The sequence below is a fragment of the Pomacea canaliculata genome, linkage group LG9, assembly GCF_003073045.1.
Source record: "Pomacea canaliculata isolate SZHN2017 linkage group LG9, ASM307304v1, whole genome shotgun sequence".
Lineage (NCBI taxonomy): Eukaryota > Metazoa > Mollusca > Gastropoda > Architaenioglossa > Ampullariidae > Pomacea > Pomacea canaliculata.
Window position 1 is genome coordinate 198,957 of NC_037598.1, and position 10,586 is coordinate 209,542.

General features: G+C 38.9%; 2 long non-coding RNA genes across 3 annotated transcripts; one reads left to right on the forward strand and one right to left on the reverse strand.

Annotated features, from left to right (window-relative positions):
- Window positions 1-375: 375 nt before the first annotated feature.
- LOC112572467 lies at window positions 376-6,267 on the forward strand. Its single transcript, XR_003101001.1, has 3 exons — window positions 376-429; window positions 778-963; window positions 4,645-6,267. It is a non-coding gene; the product is annotated as an uncharacterized LOC112572467 (long non-coding RNA).
- Window positions 3,176-9,950, reverse strand: LOC112572466. Of its 2 annotated transcripts, XR_003100999.1 has the most exons (6): window positions 9,913-9,950; window positions 8,616-9,160; window positions 6,274-7,122; window positions 4,421-4,555; window positions 4,047-4,142; window positions 3,176-3,849 (listed from the first exon to the last, which is right to left on the reverse strand). It is a non-coding gene; the product is annotated as an uncharacterized LOC112572466 (long non-coding RNA). The 2 variants fall into 2 exon arrangements; XR_003101000.1 differs by lacking the exons at window positions 8,616-9,160; window positions 9,913-9,950 and adding an exon at window positions 7,723-7,741 and having other exon boundaries at window positions 6,274-6,394.
- Window positions 9,951-10,586: the final 636 nt, after the last annotated feature.

Sequence of the window (10,586 nt, forward strand, 5' to 3'; positions counted from 1 at the left end):
CCACCTCTACATTTAAAAAAAAAATGAGCAATCTGAAAAAAATTTAAATTTCTGAGTTCAGACTCATTTTGTCATAACGGGTCAAATAATTTCACTAAAAGGAGTAATATAGATATTTTGTCTTTGTATTTGCTTTCTACCTTTTTCACTAAAAGATCCAGTAGTTACATTGAGTTTATAATGATGGACGAAAGGTCCTGTCATCATATTATGTTCATACACATCGCCTATCACAGAGCTAGCAGTATATTGCAGCAAAAAGTTCTAAGATACATAGAAGAATAGTTTTGCAATGTATAATGTCCCTAAGATCAGTGTGCATACTTACTTTTGGAAAAACCGAAACAGAGATGAAACAACTGCACCTACACACATTGAGGAGGACTGTGAGGTGAGCTAAGGAGAGGATGTCAGCTTCCAATTGTAAAAGTAAGATATTTATATTGTAGATGTAGATGTCTGCGTTAGAATAAGCTTTCGGACATTTGTCCTAAATGTTAACAAGTTAAAATATTTTTTAATTAAACCCTATTACAAGAGGGGATAGTTTGATGGTTATGGCTTTTTATGAGTTGGTATTTATTAATCATTATATTCCTCTCCATCTTTTCTTTTAATTCTTTGAACTTTTCATTATCTGTTTGCGCCCTGTCCTAGTTAGCAAAGGCACATTTTCGGTTTACCTAGAATTGGGACACCTTACTTTCTTTTTCTCTCTCTCTTTCCCCTTCTCTTATTTTCTTTGAATATTGAAAGCCCTACTTCCTGGTACGACAGGTCAAGTGGTCCCAGGTATTTTGCAAGAGGACCCCGTGGGAGCCAATCCCGTGACGGAGTGAAGGTGAACAAAGGCCATGGCCAGACTGAGCCCCAAGTAGTGCAGAAGATCAGTCACACCTTTCTTGTCAAGGCTTTTCATAGTATTCACACCCACAGGTTCTCTCTTACCGCCAGCGAGGCCAGGTAACTGCTATTTAATTTGTTGTAAACATTCTTTGACTTGTTGTGTTGCCAGGCAACACGTTTGTGGGGCGATGCAGTCTATAGCAGCTGCTTTGTTCATGTTTTACTGCGTGGGTGGCGATGTGTCCTTTATCAATGTTCGAGGTAGGTCTGAGAAGTAACTGGACTGGTTCTAAAAGAAAAAAAAACAACAAAATTTTCTCATTTTAAACAACAGCTACGTCGTATGCCCTTTGAAAACAATCCCTCTTGAGCCTAATGCACTTTTTTAAACTTTATATGCAAAACACTTTTGCGTTGCTGTGAGGACTCTTCTTGGATTGATAAAAGTAGAAGTTCCTGATGTCTAACGAATATTTTTTTTTTGTTGTACGCAGTCGTTTGTTATTTATTATTTTTTTTTAGTTTGTATTTGTATGCTAAATCCCTTCAAGTCTATCCATTGCCGCTGTTACTGTCGCGATCCTAATGCGGGTACCTGGGTGGAGCTGGTGGGTGGCTCCCTAATACTTGCAGCTGCTGACCTCTTGGAGCTGTAGAGATTTCTGCTTTGCCACAGCGATTGGTCATAACTTTGCTCTTTTCCGTGCTAGTCTCCATTCCATATGTATTTGAATTATCTCTCAGTTGGTGAGTTCTTCCAGCTCCTGTTTAGAGCATGCAAAGGTTGTAGATCGGTCTGCCTTCAGTTGAAATAGTAGTAGGATGGTCGTGGAGAGCTCTGAGTATGATGTTCTCAAAGAACAGATTAAACAGCACCGGTGATAGCAGACATCCTGGACGTGGTACAAAAGTAAGCTCCTGTTTGTTTATCCAGCAGTATTACATTTGTTGAGCTACTATACAGAGATGACTTGAACGAGGCTTTCTTTGATGTTGACTTTTCGCATCACGAGCCTCCCTCGCGCTTCCACGTGGTCTGAAGCCAGCCTGTTCATCTGTCAGCAGTTCCCCTTCGGGGTTGCTGATGCTGCTCTGTACTCGATTCTATTTGTCTTTATCTCCATTCATCTAATTTTTTTTACATTTGTCTCTATCGTTCGCTCTTTTATCTTTCTTCCCCCACCCTCTCTCTCTCACATATTATCTCTTTCATCCTCTGTTATAGGCGCAGTCATTGAGACCTTTGAGTTAATTGTTCCCTAATTTGAGCCAGGAAAGTTGTAGTCCCCAAGAGCCAGCGTCAGTAATTTATTTACAGGTAATTTTTGGAATATATGTATATATATATCAACATCAGGCTCCAGTGTTGTAAGAGAACATTATCAAGTGTGAACAGTTAGAGTTGATCTTGTGTTACAAAACATTAGTTATATCTCGTAATGCCGTGTTAGCTTTCTATCTTGGAGAAAGACTATTTTCAGAAACATTTGAGTCTTGTGGGAACTTTTCTTTTAGACGATGTTTATTAATTCCGTTTAGAAAATACTTTAATATTCACTGAGTAGATGCATACACCTTATGTGCATGTCCTGTATATGCGAATAAATAGTTAACAGCTATTGTGTGCGATGACTTTAATTGACACTACACTGCTGTAGTGGTAGTACTGATGGTGGTGGTGGTGGTGGTGGTGGTGGTGGTGGTGGTAGTGGTGGTGTCAGCTGTGTGGTCAGTGTGGTAAAAAGAAGATGGCCACATTGCCTAACGGTGCTCAATGCTAGTAAAGTCACATTTCGTTTCAACATGCCAACCGATGTCAGATTGTTTTCTCATGGACGACTCAAAGCTTTGTAGACAATCTGTTTTGCAATTTGAAACTTATCTCAACTAATTAATGGTTTTTTTCTTGATCAGTAATATTTTTATCATGCTCGTTAAATTACCTACAGACCCTGCTCGTTAGTTTTTTTTAGCTATATAGATATATAGAAAAGCGATTGGTGAAGATCGTGTGTTGGTGTACAGGTGTGCTTGTGTGTGCGTTCACATTTGTGAAACAAAAGGTGCGCGTGTTTGCGTTTCAGAATAAGAAGAGAGGGGAGCAAAGATTTGTTTTTGACCATGGAATCTCCATAATTATTTTGTATCAACGAATCCCGCAGTCGCATTCCTTTTGGTTTTGAAGTGTTGACAAGAAAATCCAATGTGTTCCCTAAGTTGATGGAACTTTTTAGGACTTAACTTGTGAAAATAATAGCACTCCACTCATGTCCCTCAGCAGACTTCACTATACAATCCATTTACACTAGAAATGCTTGAAAGAAAAAAAAAAGCTGCAATAGATGAACTTTATTTTACTATTAAGACCTATCAGATAAAGAAAGAATGACAGCAGGGTGTATAGTCAAATGCTAGCAATAGCAACTTTGGAAGAAAAGCAAAAGGATAAAAATAAGAAAAACAATAATACTAAGTTAAAAGAGAGGGAAGAAACAACACAGGTAAAAACAATTAAATTATTAAAATTATCTAAAAAGAAAGGTCTTTGAAAGTGGAATTCTCTTCTTTCCTCCTTGGTAATACAATCCCTAAGACTATACATGTCTTAGTTCATATTAAACTTGTGAGTTTAGTTACCATAGAGATTAAGAGAGAGAGAGAGAATGGAAAACAAATTCTGTAATAAAAAAACAGTCACAAGCAGCAAGATAAAAAAAAAACAGATACGTGTTTCATCTCGACTGAAATTTTGTTGTTATTGATGTGTTTATGCCCACGTGGACTCACATGTCTCTAGCTGGACAGAATGTATTTGTGTGTATGTTTGAGTGTATAGATACACAAGGGATGACTCTTCTTAATTCCTATTTTAAAGAGTGTTCAGTTGTTGAGAAAAACAATTGCATGTGGAGAAAAAGTGTCCAGTAAGTCACATGATGATGCCAGGCACTACAGAGTTGAAATGGTAGTCGACTGAACATATCTCCTCATCTGGACATCTGCCTATATGAAACAGAACACATTTGCCTGTAAATTATTTCTCGTGGTGTCAATGTAATTATAAATTTGAGACACAGAAAGCATACATTCCTATGGAAAAAGATATGTAACAAAACATGAATCCCATTAATTCTTAAACGTAAAAAAATTGTATAATGTGAACCTTGCCATTTAAACTCTGACATAAAGTTAGTGCCCACCTAGGTTTTAGAAGAGACCAAGTGGAAGAACAGTCAACATGAAGATGCTGCCTGGCAGCCAGGACATCGCTACATATGTAGCCGTGCTGTTCATCGCTGGAAACACACCAGAGAACACAGATTAAGGGTGTTGAAAGAATAAACGACCGACACCCAACACATACGCACACACAAAATAAATAAACAAATAAAAAGCTTTTCAAATTGTGATCGCACTGCTGCCTAGGGATTTATATGCCAACTTCTCCTTAAGAAGACTTAAATATAGTTAATATTAAAACGCATAAATAAGAGAAAATCGACAAATATTTGTATGAATGAACATTTTTACTTCAATGGTCGCATTTTTTACAACATGTTATGTTGTCATGTACCTGTTGCGGTAGTAGTTACACTTCCATTGCCTGCATTTCCATTCCCTGGTGACGTGGTTGTAGGAGCTGCAGTTGAATGCGCTGATGTTGATGCGTCAGTTGAAGCTGAAGTTGAAGTTGCTGCAGTCCAATGACCTACACATATTTTATCGACTGTTAAATTTTAAACACTAACAGAACAAACTGTCAATCATAACTAATAACTGTGATATACATTCTTTTAGGTGAGATAAGTACTTGTAGATTGGTCATCAGACTGACGAGACACTTGTTGTGACCTACAAACATGAGTCTGCTGCCGAGAGTTCTTGCACCTGCCATGCTGCTTACAGACTTCCGCACATGACACTTTCTGTCCAGACAGAGATTGCACGTGAAGGTACAGTCTGTATGTCATGCTGTTCACACAACTGATATCTACCTGCTTAATGTGATTAATGGTGTCTTTACTACACTGGATATCGGTGATAACTCTCTCCTTACCATGCATTTGTCTGCGACTTTTGACACAAATAATCACACTTTGAACGAATAGCAGGGCTGAGTCTTGTGAGCCGTGTGACGAGATGTGAGGAGAGTGAATGACATGTGTACGCAAAGTGCGAGTAATGTACGTAACATGTGAAAATTGTGAACGTGTGAGAGTTTAAGTGACGTGTGAATAATGCACTAATATGTGAACTTTGTAGTAACGTCGCGTGCTGGACCCGGCTGTATGAAGGATGGGAACCAGTGTTTGGTATACTACAGCAATATCAACAACAGCACATCGCCATGATCACCAGAGACCGACACATTAGACTAATGCCACCTAGTGTCGCCGTAAACGACTGCAACAGCAACCTGAGACAAACCACGTGACAAACGTGTGACAGCAAGCAGGGCTGAGACAAGAGTACAAGGACTTCATCACACAAGGCTGAGGGGTTAGAGCACTGAGATCGAATTCCGAAGCACGGACACGATATCCGTCTGGTAGAGCACACGTCAACAGTCGGCTCAGGTGTTGGTCACGGAAGCCTGACTCCACAAGGGAGTGGTGAGGGTAAAGCAAAGAGGGAGTGGGGATAGGCACCCAGCACGAGCTAGCACCGAAAAGATTGAGTTTACCCACCTTTTGTTTTGAAAAAAATGTTACAAAAAGTTAGGGCATGACCTTTACCCTCTTAACCTCAAAACACACCAATGTAGCCACGATCACACACTTTATAATAAACACTTGTCATCGTTCGATAATCCTGATTACAAAATCCACCTGCGGTCGATAAAAATACAATAAAGTCCTTACAGTGATTATTTCTCCATGTTATATATCATAGTAAAATCATACACCTAGACTTTATTATTTATAAGAACCATTACTCTAGTCTAAATAATGTTAGGCTCTCCACTTTTCGAGGGATTTTGTTTGCATAAAATTCACACCCTCCTCCGATAAACATTGTGGAACAGCTTATAAAGTGATAACTTAGGTGAATAATATTTTTAACTGAAAAACTCATGCTGTATTCACATACTCCTCACCAGTAAAACTTTAGCCTCTCTGTTTACCTCGAATGAGTGGACATCATCTCCATAAAAATTACCACAAATAAACCCAAAGAGAAAAATATTTACAGCACGTAAGCGCAAAACAGAAACATTCGATTAAATCCTAGTTCCTATGCTTCTTTACTAGATTACAGCAGTTCACACCCAACCACCTTAAAGTCAAACAAATAATAACATCTATTGAAATGCTTCAAAGCCTTTTCTTTTTAATAAAACTGACAATATAGAACTATTTAAAAAAATAAAATTAGCACTGATGAAAATAGCAATGCTGAATTTTGTAAGTTATCAGTGCGTCTTACCATGCAGCATGAGCAGAAGAGCAAGGAAACTGTAGATAGCTAATGTCTTCATTGCTGCTTGATAAGATACTAACGGGTGCCCACCTCAAGGCAGCAACGATAGCCTTTTATTGACTCCCCCCTAGCAACAAGGTTACACAACAAACATGGGACTCACTTCTTGACAACAGTTGTGATTGGCATTAACACCGCCTACCAACGCGTCCATTTGGTCTTGAATGAAACCAAATGCTTGAGTCAGTTCTTTCATAATCCTATATCTCTGTTATTTATCAAAAGTATTTTGTTAGTGATTGGTGTCTTGTTTCATATAATATAGAGATTTTTTTAGCTATATTTCTGAAAGTATTTCGTTTTCTTACAATTTCTACCATGGTGACCGTATATAGGGGTAATTCAATAAATAAATAAAGACTGTCTGATAGAGCGAGATCGTTTCAATGTATCAGCTGGCACTGAGCTCACTAGAACTACAGAAAAGCCGAGTTGCACAAGAAACAACTACGCGAAAAATGTTTACAAAGTACAAAAACAAAGGGGACAGACTAAAAAGGCGAAGAGGAAAGCTACTAATAAATAACTGCCAGGGTTGAGGTTCCAAGGTGTCACAAAATGAAGCGATATCAACAAGACATACTAGATACTGTTGCCAAATAGGATAAAGACATTGTTCTTGTTTAAATGAAAGATCTATTTTTAGGAAAGGAGACGGAATAAAATTAAACTAAAACTGAAAAATAATAAATATTCAACACAGCTGGTCAAATTAATCATTAAATCACTAAAAATGGAAGTAACAATTAATCTGTGTCTCCTGCCCCGCATCACACACCAGTGTACCAAAGCGATCTGTGTGTGTGTGTCTGTTACTGAAGGCAAAAAGCTTAAAAATTGAGAAGGTGAGCATTCACTGAGTACAAATGTGACCCTCCGAGACAAATTGAGTCTTGAGTCGGAAATTTGAGATTTGCCAAATTGCATTTTTTTTTTAAAGTACAGGTTCGGAACTTTCTTTTGATACAAAAGTTGTTCCTCTAGCCATAAAACTGAGTGAGTTACTAACGTTTGAAGTGTGAAAGTACGATGGCAGCCATTTTGAGAAAAGCGGGTTCAAAGATTAGTGTCAAGATGGCCGACCGGGTCTGCTTCCTCCTAAACTTTTGCAGACAAATCTTTTGAACAGTTAATAGTTGAATCGTTCTTTTAAGAAGTTAAGCAGACTCTGGGCTTCCTGGCAAGGTGTAACACGATAGGTTATGACAGGGAAACAATATCGACACAGCGTTTGAATTCCGTCTCAAAGCAGTACTGATCGCAGTAGGGTATCTCGATTAAAACGTATTTTAAGTCCATTTCTAACTTTTATTTTAACATCGCAGTATATTTTCCTGATAGTTTAATAACTAAGGAATCCATTTGTAAAGAAAAGTCAAACTGTACTAAACTGACCCCTGTCACATTTCGGGGCCTCGAGCACAAAACTGTTCAGCGTGACTTGAGACTCATTTCGTCGTGGAGGGTCACAAATAGCTTTCCTGTCCTGAGGAAAACAACAACATGTTGGTAAGATTCGATTGGTTGTTTAGCGACCTTGTACCCGTTACTGAACACTTCACGGATTTACAACATGTAGCATGCGGAGCATGCGCAGACACGAATGCAGCACCACACCTGTGCTCCTCACACGGTCCCTGCACTCGCCTTTGTCAGCCTTCGTACACATCACGGACCAGTGAGTTTACCATAGTTTATGACAGGACCACCACGGCGATGTCAAGCATAAACACCAACTGTCCTGTATTAGGAGTGCAGGTCGACAAACATCGGGCAGCAGTTGATGAATACTCAAATGGTCTGACAACAGTTGATGAACACTTAAATAGTCAAACTTTTTAGTGTCTGATTGAACAGTACAACTGTAGTAGATCAATCAACGAACCACGATAAGTGTAAGAACAGTAGATAGTGAAATAACAGAATAGGCTTTCCATGCAATATCACATCCTGTTACTACAGCCTCAACACTTGCCGAATCCTAGCTGAAGTTACTTTGTGCAAGATTCGTAAATAGAGCATTGTGAATCACTTCTTCACAATTAGATGTTTGCAATCATTCCTAAAAAATATTAATATTATTATTTTTCATCAGCTTAAATTAACTTATTATGTATGTTTATGTTATATTCCACATTAATTAACAACAAAATGTCGATAGTTAATGTAGTTTTTCTTACAATAATAAGCTTGCTGCTAAGGAAAGACGTGAAAGTCAGTGAATGATGGTTGTTCTTTCTCTTTCACAAAACACCAGACTTTCTTTCCTGCAAATGAAAACTACTTACCATACAGCCGTACTCGAGTCGGTTGATACCTTGACCTCTCACCTTCTACCCAACAGTGACTAAGTTCTAACGGCTCATGGTAACCAGTATTTGAAGCAGTTAGCAGAGGTCGAACAATGGTCTCTAAATGCAGTTTTCTTGAGCAGACACTCCTTGACACACTAGCTCTGTGGCCACCACCTCTGCTTGTCCTTTCTTACACGAAATCTCTGTCAAACTTATATCCTCGATCGTTTGTACCACATTCACCTATCAAAGATCAGCAGCGTGTGTAGGGGTCTGTCTTCTCCCCTCTATGGACATACAAACTGCTATCATTTATCACATTCCGACACGCGTCGTTGAACTGTTATCACCAGGAAGCTTAATGACATCCGCTAGTTTTTCTTTCTCCGATGTCAATGGTTTTGTCGTCCTTGTAAATGTGTTGAATCAGGTGGGCTTCTCGTTCTTTTCAAATAAATACTGTACTGTCGTAGATCTTCTGTTCGTGTCAGTGGTATCCTTTGTAGCGAGGTATGTCTCTTGTTGTTTGACACCTTTGTCTGCACAAAGAAACATGTCTCGGATGATACAGACCAGTGAGCAGTTGGCGTTTAACACCACTTGATGTTATAAGCCGGTGTAATTAAAGTCTCCTTACAGGCTATAAGTTATGAGTGCTAGGTTTGATTTTAGGTTTAATAAAAAAAAATATATATATATATATACGTAATGATATAAACTGTTGGTTGATTTCAATTTAGGTCCCGTACCTGTCTCGCAGTGTAGGCTGTCAGTAGTTTGCAAGTGTGATAAAGTTTTACTACAAGCGAGTCGTTGTGTGTTGTATTTTACTACTAACAGTCTGGTAAAATAAATTAGTTTGTAAAATAAGATCGCTATGACAATGCACTATGATGCGAGAGTTCAAAGGATGGATAATGAATTTAGTTGATTAGTTCATTTATTCCATGACAAAGGGCTTGAGGCAGTCTCGCACCATGAGGAGAGAGAGAGAGGGAAAAGCAGACTGGAGTTCCGAGAGATAATGCATCATAGTCCTGCAGACATACTGAAATCATCCCGAGAGAATATATTAACCTAGTCTCTCTCTCTCCCTCTCTCTCAGTAGTCTTGACAAGAAGGTGTGTTAGCAGCTACACTACCGTCCCAGCACCCTTAATAGCACGGGGTATTTAACCGGGTTTAAAGCGCTTTCATTCACATCAAATAAACCTTCATACACGAAAAAGCGCACAGAAAGAGACAGAGAGAGAGAGAGAATAGATGCGAACACAGATATAAATTACCTTACATGTTACGATGTGACAAGAAGTGCCCACTAGTAGTTACTTGATTAAAGCAGAAGGGGAGACAAGCACTATATTATACATACTGCACTGACCTTTCCCGGTTACGTCCCTGTAATGCAATCTGATGCACATCCTGCTTCACATTGTCGTCTGGCTGGCTGGGTACAATCCAAATGACAGAGACTATTTACAGCCTGGGGTCAATTTGCGCAACATATTTCTAATTCTAAAACTATTATTTATTTAGATAATTATTTTAAACACACAGAGCGCACAAAACAAATTGTATTTTTTTAATAAGGTAAAGCTGCTTAAGCCACACTTTAACCAGCATATTTTTCTGTATGCTCTCTAGATGGCATACGAGAAAGTTCCACTTCCATCTTACACTGTTCTAGTATCTACATCCCTTCATACCTTAATCTATTGCTTTACCTTCTATTCTTGTACCTCATCTTTATGTTGTTCAGTGTGTCTATACAGTGGTACCTCGACATACGAGTGCCCTGACATACGAGTGTTTTGAGATACGAGCCGCCGAGCGAGCGATATTTTGCTTCGAGATAAGAGCAAGATTTGAGATACGAGGACTCGCACATTACACCGCTGCACACGACCCCAACATGCGGGGCGGATGTTGGGGTCGTGTGCAGCGTCTAACAGTTTCTCCCACCTC